The sequence below is a fragment of the Ranitomeya imitator genome, chromosome 3 (genome assembly GCF_032444005.1).
Source record: "Ranitomeya imitator isolate aRanImi1 chromosome 3, aRanImi1.pri, whole genome shotgun sequence".
Taxonomy (NCBI): Eukaryota; Metazoa; Chordata; class Amphibia; order Anura; family Dendrobatidae; genus Ranitomeya; species Ranitomeya imitator.
The window spans coordinates 365,391,051-365,404,960 of record NC_091284.1 but is presented as its reverse complement, the minus strand read 5'-3'; positions in this window follow the sequence as shown (position 1 = coordinate 365,404,960).

The following is a 13,910-nucleotide window of genomic DNA, read 5'->3' as shown; positions in this document are numbered from 1 at the left end:
CGGCGCTCTCGGTATGTTCCATTCCCTGGGATGCTTTGCACATCGGACCTTTGTGATGTCACAGTTGCATGACCGCCATGTCATCTCAGGTAATTCGCGCAATGCGTCCCTGGGAACAGAAGCCGCCGCGTACACCCCTGAGAGGCAGGAGGACTATGGGGGCCATAGAAAAGGCAAATATATTCATATTTTTTATTTTTATTATTTTTTTTCCAGAAATATGATTCCCAAGGGCCTGGAGGAGAGTCTCCTCTCCTCCAGACCTGGGTACCATCCACACATGAAGCGCTCACTTTACACATGGTGGGCATAGCCACATGCGTAAAGTGAGCATTTCATTGCAATCCTATGGCAACTAGAGGGTTGAAGAGAAGACATGTTACTTTTTAACACAATTGGAAAGATTTATAATTTTATTTTCATTTGAACTTGGATTCCTATTGGAGCATCTTATTGGCATATAATTGATTATTTGTGTAATTAAAAACTAAAAATATCAAATCCTTATGCAAAAAAAAATACTTCTTGTTCCAAACAAAGAAATATCAATTGTTCACATTCTGGCACAGTGAGTCAAATAGCATGATGAACCAAATGAAAAAAGGGACTTTTTCCCATAGTAGAAAATCAAAAACTGTTGATAAAAGGTAACTTAAAATAGAGGCTTTTGCTTTTGTTACAGTTGGTTCGGGCATCATTTTAAATACATATACTTTAAAGAATTAATTATTTTTCATTATTACAGAAATTATTATGATTAGTAGTAGTAAAGTACTGCACTGCACAGATACCTGGAAAGGTCAATGAGCCCCAATGCCTTCGCACTGCAGTACTTTACTCTGCCCTAGTCCGGACAGAGAAGTACACCTGCAAATGCCAGGGAGACAGTGTGAAGTTGTAGGCACATGTTATCCATATGAAGCGAGATGGAGGACGGCATTGCAAGAAGAAGGCAGGCACGGGACCAAGACCAGCGACACTCCTCAGAAAGGATCGGCTTGCAGATGAGTATAATAAAAAGGTCTTTTTCTTGTCATGCTGTATATCAGGCCTGAAAGGTGGAGGCTCTATCTCATAGTGGTCAAACTTGGTAACAGGTTCACTTTACTTTGATGACACCCTAATTAATTCAGATAACCATTTAACCTTGTCATCTGTTCATTATATAATTCCTGCAGTAAAACTTGATAGAGTAACAGTAGCCCAAAAGAAATGAGGGTTCTGACATAAGATTCATTCTTACTTTCTATCCTGAATAGGTACAAGTGTTTCTCACTAAATTAGAATATCATCAAAAAGTTAATATATTTCAGTTCTTCAATACAAAAACTGAAATTCATATATTATATAGTCATTGCAAATAGCGTGATCTTTTTCAAGTGTTTATTTCTGTTAATGTTAATGATTATGGTTTACAGCCAATGAAAACTCAAAAGTCATTATCTCAGCAAAATTAGATTAAATAACAAAAAACACCTGCAAAAGCTTCCTAAACATTTAAAAAGGTCCCTTAGTCTGTTTCAGTAGGCTTCACAATCATGGAGAAAATTGCTGACTTGACAGATGTCCAGAAGGCAGTCATTGACACACTCCACACAGGAGGGTAAGCCCCAAAAAGTAATTGCTAAATAAGCTGGCTGTTCACAGAGTGCTGTATCCAATCATATTAATGGAAAGTTGAGTGGAAAGAAAAAGTGTGGAAGAAAAAGGTGCACAGACAACGGGATAACTGTAGTCTTGAAAGCAAATAATGGTGAACTGACTGAACAGAGAACTAGTCTGAACTCATGCAAAACCAAAAAAGACTTACATAGCAAATAGATCAATGACTGCACTCAATTATACTAAAGCAAGGGAATGTGCGATACATGAAATGTGAATAGCATAATGTCTTGTGAACTCTATGAAAAAACACATGAGATGCTTAGCACAAAAATTGGCCAAAAAATGTGATCCCATCCACCACCGTCAAGGTAATCTCTTGGATCGGATGGGTCCCTGACCTGTCTACCTAGTGTGAACACTTATCTCTGGCTAATAACATGGTAAAGCCTGCATTTACAGGAAGGTCGGAACCAATTGTGTTTGGATGGAATTAAAATCACAGCAGAGTTTGAGTTTGATAATTTATTTGACCTATTAATCAACTTACAGAAAATTTCTTGACATGAAAAGTACTCTATACTGTGATTGATTCCCTGAAGAGTGCAATAAAAATTATAAGTTCAGATTACTTTCCATCTTTATGGATAGCAATGAGAATATTATGAGACAGCAATATTTATATTTTATTCTCTGTTATTTTTCATGGCACTGTCACAAATACTCTAAAATCATTTTTGAAAGGCCTTTAATGTGGCTGGAGACCAGATCACAGCTTATGCTTTCGAAAGAATATTACTTAACCAAGGAAAACTGATTTTAGGCCTTCAATAGTGATGAGCGAACGTGCTCGCCGTTACTCGTTACTCACCGGAGTATCGCTATGCTCGCCATACTCGGCGAGCAGCAAGCATTTCTGGGATTATTTGGCGGAAACTGCAGTCCACCCAGCAGTTTTGGCGGACTTTAGAGACCCAATCACGGTGCAGGGATTGTCTGCCAGGCCATGAAGCGCCGCAGCCATCTTTGTTGTGGTCGTGCAGTGATTGGCTGGGCCGCACAGCATCATCCCGAGTATAAGAGACCTGGTGCCACCCTGCTGGCCACATTCTGTTCCTGTTTCAGCGATAATAGGGAGAGCTGGTGCCGAAATATGGTCAGAATCGTGGTTTTTAGAGGCAGTGTAGGTTTGCAACTCTTACATCCACAACTCCTGAGAAACCAACAGTTCTTTTTAGGGCTAATTCGTGGGTCCCGATATTGCAGCGCTAGGCAGGCAGGGCACAGCATATCCACATCAGTGCAAGGCCTGCAGGCACTGTATGTGCGTCCATTGGTCCCACTGTAGCCTTCCCAAAGCTCCATAACTGCCTGCTGCTGCAGCTTATTTACTGTCTATATACCTTTTTTTTTGCCCATAATTCCCTCCCCCCAAAAAAATATATACAGTCTGTTCTGTCAGACTGAGGCATGTTGAAAAATTATAATCAGGCATATATAGCATAGTTGTGTGTGCTACCCTTGTGCCCCTTTTTATGTGGTGTTTTAAATTCACAGAAAAAGGCCTCATATATCTGCGTGCTCCAAGTTTGGTCATTGGAGGCCGGTATATGTTTTTTTTGGCTGTCTGATAGTCAAAATCTATACAGCACTATTTCGTCTAAAAAAATTTTGTAAGTCCACAGATTTGCCAATGTGGTATTTCTGTTACAGCCGTCATATATCTCTGCTCCAAGTTTTGGCATTGGAGGCCATTGTTCTAATTTTTTGCCTGTGTTAAACTCAAATTCTATACAACGTTATTCAGCCTAAAAAAAATTTGCTGGGAATGCCTGAATCAAACGGTCTACAAGAGTTGCTTTTTTGGTAGCCAATATTTGCTTAAGGTTCTCATTTGGCATAATATTTTGTAATTTTCCTTTATATCATGGATCCAGGAGGCAGGCCAACCAGCAATCGTTATCAGTCATCATTTTGATAATGTGGGGGTCCCTTTTTAGGATACGCAAGGCATACTCAGCCATGTGGGCCAATGTTCCAGGTGTCAATTCACTGTTTGTGCTGGGTTGAGGAGCACTTTCTTGCAAATCAACATCACTTGTGTCCTGCAAAAACCCTGTACCTGACCTTGCAATGCCACCAGTTTCTATTGACCCCTGAGAAGCATCCTCCTCCCATAAATATTCATTCCCATCATCCTCCTCCTCCTCCTCTTCGTCCACCACCTCGTCCAGGAGAGTTCCCTGAGCAGACAATGGCTGACTGTCATCAAGGCTTCCCTCCTCCTCGGCTGCAGACGCCAGCTCCTTAATATGCGTCAAACTTTGCATCAGCAGACGCATTAGTGGGATGCTCATGCTTATGATGGCGTCATCTGCACTTACCAGCATTCCTCAAAACACTGAAGGACTTGACAGAGGTCTTGGAGGTTTGACCACTGCACACCAGACAACTCCATGTTTGCCATCCAACTGCCTGCACGTGTGTGTATCCTCCCACAAATTAATTACAGCATGCCTCTGTTCGCACAGCCTCTGAACCATGTGCAGTGTGGAGTTCCACTTTGTTGCAACATTGATTATTAGGCGGTGCTGGGGAAGATTTAGCAATTGCTGATGGTTCAGCATACGGCTGGAGTGTAAAGGCGACCGGCGAATGAGCAAGCAAAGTCTTTGCACCTTCAGGAGCAGGGCTGTTAACTCCGCATAATTTTTGAGGAAGCACTGCACCACCAGGTTCAAGGTGTGAGCCAGGCAAGGTATGTGTTTCAGTTCTGAAAGGGCTATGGCAGCTATAAAATTCCTTCCGTTATCACTGACTACCTTGCCTGCCTCAAGATGTACACTGCCCAGCCATGACTGAGTTTGTTGCTGCAAGTACTTGGCCAGTACTTCAGCGGTGTGTCTGTTGTCGCCCAAACACTTCATTTCTAACACAGTCTGCTAACGCTTACCACTAGCTGTTCGATAATGGGACACCTCAAGTGCAACACTGGCAGCTGCAGATGGAGTGGTAGTGCGACTGTGCTCTGTGGATGACCTTTCGCTTCTGGAGGAGGAGGAGGAGAAGGAAGGGTGGCGAACGCCTACAGCCAACTGTTTCCTAGACCATGGGCTAGGCAGAACTGTCCCACTATGGCTGTCCCCGTGGACCCTGCATCCACCACATTAACCCAGTGTGCCGTGATGGACACGAACGTCCCTGGCCATGCCTATTGGTCAATGAATCTGTTGTGAGGTGCACCTTTCTACTGACTGATTGCCTCAGTTCATGGACAATGTGGTCTTTGACATGCTGGTGTAGGGCTGGGATGGCTTTTCTCGCAAAGAAATGTCGACTAGGTCATTTTGTGGTACTGCATAGGCCATCAGGGCTTCACTTTCAACCAACCTGTAGGGCATCATCTCTAACGACATTAGTCTAGCAATGTGAGCGTTTAAATCCTGTGTATGCGGATGAGCGGATGAGTACTTTCTTTTCCTAAAGAGAGTCTCATGTAGGGTGAGCTGGACTGGAGAAGTGCATACGGTGGAACTAGCGATGGCGGTGGTGGTGGACATGGTGGATTGAGAGAGTGTTGGTGATGGTATTCTCGATGTTGGCCTACATACAGTGTTTCCTACCAATAACCTTGTGATTCCTTGACTACTTTGGCCTTGCGATGATACCTCTACATTTGCTCCTGGTGGCGTCCTAACCGGTGGTTATCTTCATTATGAGCAGGTGCACCAACGGTACGGGACGTTTGGTAGTTAGTCCAGGCATGCAAGTGCATGCTGGTTAAATGTCTAAGCATGCATGTTGTATTTAAATTTTGAAGGTTCTTCCCTCTGCTAAAGGTCTTTGAGCATTTCTTACAGATAACTTTTGACTGATCATTCGGATCTTGGTTAAAAAATTGCCACACTGCACTCTTCCTACTATGGAATACCTTTTCAGGCATTGCACGCTGTGCTACTTTCACCTGATGGCCACGCTGTCCTAAAACTGTTTTTGTTTTTGACAAAAGTTTTTGGCCTGATACGGGCCTGCCAGATGACAGCTGTTGCGATGTAGATGGCTGCTGCAGATGATCCTCCTCCGCTTCTGAGCTACTGGCAGCGGCACCCTCTTCCCCCAATGGCTGCCAATCTGGGTCAAAAACTGGGTCATCTATCACCTCCTCCTCAATGTCATGTGCACCTTCCTCTGTGTCACCGTGTAAGGTGCTATAGCGTTCGGCACTTGGCACCATAGTCTCATCAGAGTCAGATTCTGGCTCAGTACACTGCGAGGGCAATGTAGTAATCTGAGTCAATGGAACAGCATGATAATCTAGCTGTGGTTGTGCATCAGTGCACTCCATGTCCGTTTCATCTTGTAATGGGCAGTATTGTGAATTCTGTTATCGAACTCCCTCCTGTGGTCATGAATGGTACTTCGGCGAGTTCTGTCCATGGACTCCCTCTGGTGGCTGTGAGTGGAGCTGCTGCTTCTGAGGTTCCTTCCACAGGTGACATAGGTTATTCTTTGGCTGGCTGCTCTATTTAACTCCACTCAGATCGTTACTCCATGCCAGCTGACAATGTTCTTGTACTAGTTCAGTTCGCTCTTGGATCTTTCTGGTGACCTGTCTACTCCAGCAGAAGCTAAGTCCCTGCTTGTTAATTATTTGTTCATTGTTTCCTTGTCCAGCTGGCTATCATGACCTTGCTTTGCTAGCTGGAAGCTCTGGGATGCAGAGTGGCACCTCCGTACCGTGAGTCGGTGCGGAGGTCTTTTTGCACACTATGCGTGGTCTTTTTGTAGGGTTTTGTGCTGACCGCAAAGATATTTTTCCTATCCTCAGTCTGTTTAGTAAGTCTGGCCTCCCTTTGCTGAAACCTGTTTCATTTCTGTGTTTGTGACTTTCATCTTAACTCACAGTCAATATATGTGGGGCTGCCTTTTCCTTTGGGGAATTTCTCTGAGACAAGGTAGGCTTTATTTTCTATCTTTAGGGCTAGGTAGCTCTTAGGCTGTGAAGAGGCGTCTAGGTCGTGTTAGGTACGCTCCACGGCTAATTCTAGTTGTGTGATAGGATTAGGGGTTGCGGTCAGCAGAGCTCCCACTTCCCAGAGCTTGTCCTGTATGAGTTTAACCATCAGGTTGTTCCGGGTGCTCCTAACCACCAGGTCATAACAGGGCAGTTAACAATTTCCCGTTCTAACCCAGGCACGGTATGTGTAAAGAGCTTCATCGAGTAACCTGTAGTGTCGCCTGACGCATCCTTCAGTTTTGGTTTGGGTGAAGGACACAAGGAAACATCTTGTTTCTGACCGGCAGCATCCACTGACGAATCGCTGCTTTTATATTTGGAACTTTCTGAAGAGGAGGCGAAAGAGCTAGAGGCTGAGTCAGCAAGGAAAGCGAAAACTTTTTCCTGCTGCTCTAGCTTTAAAAGCCATTTTCCTACTCCCAGATAAGGGAGCCTTCGAGGCCTTGTGCAGCCAGACGATGACGCTGGCTCAACACCTCCAGCCTTAGGTGCTATTGTGCTTTTGCTACTACCACCAGATGCACCACCACCACCATCAGTACCAGCTCGCAGCCACCGCCTAAGGCCTCTTGCACCTGACTTCCTCATTTTTTGGAAAATCTAACCAAAATAACAACGGTTATATGGTACTGTAAAACAAGGTAGAAGGTGTATATAAACGTGTTGAGATTTTAAATCTCCCTTTTTTGGGGGGGGGAGACTGAACAAAAAATCAGGCCCTGTGCAAAAAACAACACAATGTAAGTGGCTGAATGTGGCAGGCTGATATACGACAAACTAACAGGACAGAAGTATATCCACTTTGTGAGAATTTGAATCTCCCCTTTTTTGGGGGGAGACTAAACCACACCTTAGACCGAGTGTATATAACAACGCAATCTAAGTGGCAGAAAGTGGCTGGCTGATATGCGACAAACTAACAGGACAGAAGTATATCCACTTTGTGAGAATTTGAATCTCACTTTTTTTGGGGGAGACTGAACCAAAACTCAGGCCCAGTGTATATAACAATGCAATCTAAGTGGCAGAAAGTGGCGGGCTGTGAAACGGCGAACTAACAGGACTGCAGTATATCCACTTCGTGAGAATTTGAATCTCACTTTTTTGGGGGGACACTGAACCAAAACTCAGGCCCAGTGTATATAACAACGCAATGTAAGTGGCAGAAAGTGGCTGGAAGATATATGAAAAAATACAAGTGCTGTGGTACAATTTCAATCTCCCTACAATGTTCTCAGGAAAAGTATGGCAGCAATAAAAAGGACTGCTGCACACAAAAGTGTGGACAAATAAACAAGAGAACTGTGCAGAAGGGAGCAACAGGATTTTTGCTTTTAAAAAAGCAGTTAGTTTGCACAGCAGCATGCAAACAGCAATGCACATATCAGGGAGCCTTATAAGGCAGCCTAATAAGCTACAGAGCTGATGCACAAAAATATAGCCTCCACTGTCCCTGCAAACAAATGGTGGTGTTGGACAGTGGAAATCGCTACAGCACAAGCAGTTTAGGGGTTAATCTTCCCTCCCTAACTATATTCCTTCTTCTGATGAAGCTGCAGCAACCTCTCCCTATGCTAAGATCGGCAGAAGTAAGATGGCGGCCGGCGTGCATGCCCCTTTATAGCCCCTGTGACACTGCAGAAAGCAAGTTAATCACTCTCATGCCCTTCTCTAAGATGATGGGAACCGAGACCTATGTCATCATGCTGCCCACACTCTGCGTCCTCCTTCATTGGCTGAAAAATGGCGCTGAATGCGTCATACGAAATGCGACTTTGGCGCGAAGATCGAAGACCTCATGGCTGATCCCACAGTAGGATTGGGTCAGGTTTCATGAAACCCGACTTTACCAAAAGTTGGCGATTTTTGAATTTGTCCGATCCGTTTCGCTCAACCCTAGCTGTCATATATCATATATCTCTGCTGCAAGTTTTGTCATTGGAGGCCGGTGTACTTATTTTTTGGCTGTTTGATACTCAAATTCTATACAGCGCTATTCAGAGTAAAAGAAATTTGAAAGGCCACAGATTTGCCAGTGTGGTATTTTCGTTACTGCCGTAATATATCTCTGCTCCAAGTTTTTTCATTGGAGGCCGGTGTTCTTGTTTTTTGGCTGTGTGATACTCAAATTCTGTACAGCGCTATTCAGTGTAAAAATTTTTTTAAAAGCAATAAATTTTCCAGTGTGGTATTTCTGCTACATCCGTCATATATCTCTGCTCCAAGTTTTAGCATGGGAGGCTTGTGTACTTATTTTTTGGCTGTGAGATACTCAAATCCTATACAGCGATATTTCGCATAAAAAAATAATAATAATTGAGTACAGTGTCTTTGGTCAGGCTGAGACCTGCCTGCTGTTTGGGTTTGAAAAATCGTAGCTTTGCAGGCATACTGATCACATATTATTTCACTAGTAATAAAGACATTTGTCTTGAGCTTTTGAAATAGTGCAGTAGTCCATTTAAAATGAGCAAGGCAAGGGGCAAGGGATGGGGAATTGGACGTGCATCCAGAGTACGAGGCCATGGGCAATGTGAAAGTAGGCAACAACAAAGACCCATATCTTCTCACTCGACCTTCCTGTCCCAGTTTCTAGGGGACCGCAGCACACCATTGTTGAAGCCAGAGCAGTGTGAAATGGTTGTTGGTTGGATAGAGATAATGCTTCCAGTCACTTAGCCACCACCACCACCTTGTCTTCCACACAGTCAAGTCTGAGTAGCTGTGAGTGTGGCCAGGATATTCCTCACCCTGATCGTTCTTCCTCCCACCATGCCGAGTGCCCTGAGACAACTGATCCCACACTTGGACACTCTGAAGAGCTGTTCAGTTTTCCATTTCAAAATTCAGAAATCTCTGCCGGTCAACTTGAAGTGGGGAAAGATGAGATTGAATGAAGAGCTGCCCAAAGCTTTGACCAGCCCCGGTCACACGAAGGTGATTGTGGGAATGTGTCAAAAGAGGTGGACGATGATGAGGCACAGTTGCCAGAAAATCGGGAGAAGGAGCAGAGTGTGGATGTGGAAGACGAGGTGGTGGATGACATAGTGACTGTCCCAACCTGGCAGGAGGACATGCATAGCGAGGACAGCAGCGCAAATGGGGAAGGAGGCATATCCCCCCAACCGGTAGGAAGAAGCAGTGTGGTGGCCACAGCAGGAGGCGTGCATCCGTTCCCTGTAACACCAACATGAATCAAGTTGCCATTCCACCTGTGAGATCTTCACGAGTCTGGCTATTTTTTAAAGACTCTGCCGAAAACCCCAAACATGCCATTTGCAGCACCTGCCATGACCGCATAAGCAGGGGTAGCAAAACAACCAGACTGACCACCACCAGCATGATCAGGCACATGCAAGCAAATCACCCGACTTTGTGGGCCGAACCCCAGGCTCCAGGACCACTGCCTGCTGGTCACGCCACTGCTTCTTCCACTGTTTTGCATAGAAGCCAATCTTCAGTACACCATGCATGTGAAGATGCCTCTAGCCCTGCATCTGTTGTGGCCCACAGTCAAGCAGCACCATCAGCAAGGGCGTCCACGTCCTTGTCCCAACACAGTGTTCAGTCCTCTATAACCCAGTCTTTGGAACGCAAGTGAAAATACCCAGCCAATGTCCCTCTGGCCACAGTCCTCAATTCTAATATTTCACCTCTGCTTGCGCTAGAAATGCTGCCTTTTTGAGGCTTGTTGAGACGGAAGCTTTCCGCAACCTGATGACGGTGGCCGTCCAAAGGTACTCGGTCCCCAGTTGCCACTATTTCTCCCGGTGTGCCCTACCGGCATTACACCAGCATGTGTCCCACAACATTAGCCATGCTGTAACTGGGAAAGTTCACCGAACCACGGACACATGGACAAGTACTTGCGGGCAAGGACTGTACATCTCAATGACGGCACACTAGGTTAACATAGTGGAAGCCAGGTCCCAGTCGGACCTTGGGATGGAACACATCTCCCCATGCCAAGGATTGCTAGCCCTACGTCAATCAGAGTTGCCCCCACAGTTTACAGCTCCTGCACCTCCTCCTCCTCCTCTTCATCCTCCATGTCTGAAATCAGCACATCAGTCAGAAGCTGGAAGTAGTGCAGCACTGCCTCAGCCAAGCGGCAACAGGCTGTGCTGAAGCTAATCTGCATAGGTGACAAACCGCACAATGCAGAAGAGTTGTGGACAGCGCTGAAAGAGCAGTCAGATGTTTGGATGAAACCGCTGAAAATACAGCCAGGCATTGTCATGTGTGACAATGGCCGAAACCTGGTGGCGGCTCTGAGGCAAGGTGAGCTCGCACACGCGCCTTGCTTGGCCCATGTGCTTAACCTAGTGTTGAGCATTCCGATACCGCAAGTATCGGGTATCGGCCGATACTTGCGGTATCGGAATTCCGATACCGAGATCCGATACTTTTGTGGTATCGGGTATCGGTATCGGATCAATAGGGATGTGTAAAATAAAGAATTAAAATAAAAAAATATTGATATGCTCACTTCTCCGGCGGCCCCTGGACATCACGCTGGTAACCGGCCGGCTTCTTTGTTTAAAATGAGCGCGTTTAGGACCTGCGAATGACGTCGCGGCTTCTGATTGGTCGCGTGCCGCTCATGTGACCGCCACGCGACCAATCAGAAGCCGCGACGTCATTCTCATTCACTAAACTCCTAATTCTAGGAATTAAGGACCTGCGAATGACGTCACGGCTTCTGATTGGTCGCGTGGCGGTCACATGAGCGGCACGCGACCAATCAGAAGCCGCGACGTCATTCGCAGGTCCTAAACGCGCTCATTTTAAACAAAGAAGCCGGTCGGTTACCAGCGTGATGTCCAGGGGCCGCCGGAGAGGTGAGCATATCAATATTTTTTATTTTAATTCTTTATTTTACACCTCACTATGGATCCCAGGGCCTGAAGGAGAGTTTCCTCTCCTTCAGACCCTGGGAACCATCAGGATACATTCCGATATTTGATGTCCCATTGACTTGTATTGGTATCGGATATCGGTATCGGCGATATCCGATATTTTTCGGGTATCGGCCGATACTATCCGATACCGATACTTTCAAGTATCGGACGGTATCGCTCAACACTAGCTTAACCTCATGGTTCAACATTTTCTGAAAAGCTACCCGGAGCTGCCGGATCTCCTAGTGAAAGTACGCCGTCTGTCTGCCCATTTTAGAAAGTCAGGTACAGCTTCTGCTGCCCTTGCTGTGCTATAGTAAAGGTGTTACCTCGGCTCCTGTTCCTGGCGCTCCTCCTGCTGCCGCCGAGTCCAGGTCAGCTGATGTCCTTGCTGCATCCTCCTCACTCCGGGGCTCGGTGCTTGCATCCCGGCGCGCGTCCTCCCTGCACTCAGCTGCGCGCTCCTGTGGGTTGCGCAGGCGCAGTAGGCTTTGACCGCGCGCGCTCCCTCTGCTCTTCTATCCCTCCATGACCTGACCCGGAAGTACTTCCTGCCAATCAAAGTCTGGCCTCAGGTATTTCTGGCCCTCCTCCCTTTGTGGAGGCGCCTGATTATTGTGTTTTCCTGCTTTAGTTAGGCCACATAGTTTTCTGTGCTTTACCAGTCCTGTTCATTCCCAGTCTTGTGCCTTTCCAGCCCTGTGTTGTTTAACCTCTTGTTCTCATGCTTTCTCTTTCAGTTCCTGCTCCTGTGCTCCGCAGTTCCTGTGTTTTCCCTTTCCTCAGTCCGATCCTCAGCTCCTTTACTTCTCACCCAGGTTTTCCTCCGTCACCTTCTTCCCTTTCTGTTTTTCCCCGTGTTTCTCCCTGTTTCCTTTTCCTGGAGCCGATCCCTGGTCCTGGCCTCCGTGGTACTAGTTTTCCCTGTGCTTGCCTTCTAACAGTCCCTGTATAGGGGTTGGTTCCACTCTGCAGTGCTTGCTCAGGGGAGGTTCGGTGCCACGGTCCAGTGGGTCCACTCTTTGTTCCCGTCACCTTCGGCGTAACAGACTGCACTCGGATGACATCTGAGTGCAGCCTGATTCTAACAGTCCACTCTTTGTTCCCGTCGCCTTCGGCGTTACAGACTGCACTCGGACGACATCTGACGCCTGATTCTAACAAAAGGTTTCAGCTTCCAGCTCACCGACTGTTGTGTGATGTCCCCACACGCTGGAACTCTATGCTGCATATGTTGGAAAGGATTTGTGAGCAGAAGAGGGCCGTTGTTGACTACCAACATCAGCAAGGCCGTCGAATTTCAGGTCAGACTCCACACATAAGACCTCAGGAGTGGACATGGATGTCAGACATATGTAACATCCCCAAAACTTTGAGGACTGACCAAGATGGTGATCGGCTATGACGTCATAAATAGCATCACCATCCCGCTTCTCAGCATTCTGAAAAACTCTCTGCCCACAATCAAAGAGGATGCATTGCAGGCGGAGCACAAGGACATGGAGCAAGGAATCATACAGGGGGATTACACTCAGTCCAGTCTCATGTCTTCTCATCGTGGATTGGTAGGCAATGAGAAGGAGGAGGAGGAAGAACAGGAGCTACTTTCATGCGCTATAGACTGCACTACAAATACATCTGTATTAGCTTCTGTTCAGTGGGGAATGCCTGAGGACAGGGAGGAGGAGGATGAGGAGGAGGACAGCATGGTCAGTCGTCCGGTTGGTGAGGACACGGAAGTCTTGCCTGTTAGCAGTTTGGCATGCATGGCTGACTTTATGTTGCTCTGCATTTCACGTGACCCTCAGATTATCAAAATTTTGGGTGACACTCATTACTGGTTGGTGACACTTCTAGACCCACGCTACAAGGAGAACTTTCAATCTCTTCTGCCTGAGGCAGAGGTGTACAAAAATGTTGCAGTACCACAGAGCTCTTATAGCAGAATTAGTAAGAAAATTCCCATGTGAGAACACTGGCAGCAGACGTCAGAGTTTGTTGTACAACAAAGGACTCCAAGTGAGAGAGACAGAAGTACAATCCAGCTCAGGCAGGGGAACAATGGCCAAGTTCTGGGACAGTTTTCTCAGACTGTCCCATCGTGGTCGCACAGAGGCAAGGGGTGATGTCACCTGAAGTGCAATGTTTGGGAAGATGGTGAGGGAGTACCTTGCAGATCGTACAAACATCCTCCGTGATTCGTCTGATCCTTTTAATTATTGGATATCCAAGCTGGATACGTGGCATGAACTAGCTCTCTACGTCTTTGAAGTCCTGTCCTGCCCTGCTGCTAGCATTCTGTCAGAGAGGGTTTTTAGTGCCGCTGGTGGAATTATAACAGCTAAACGCATCGGCCTGTCAACTGAAAATGCTGACAGGCTGACGCTTAT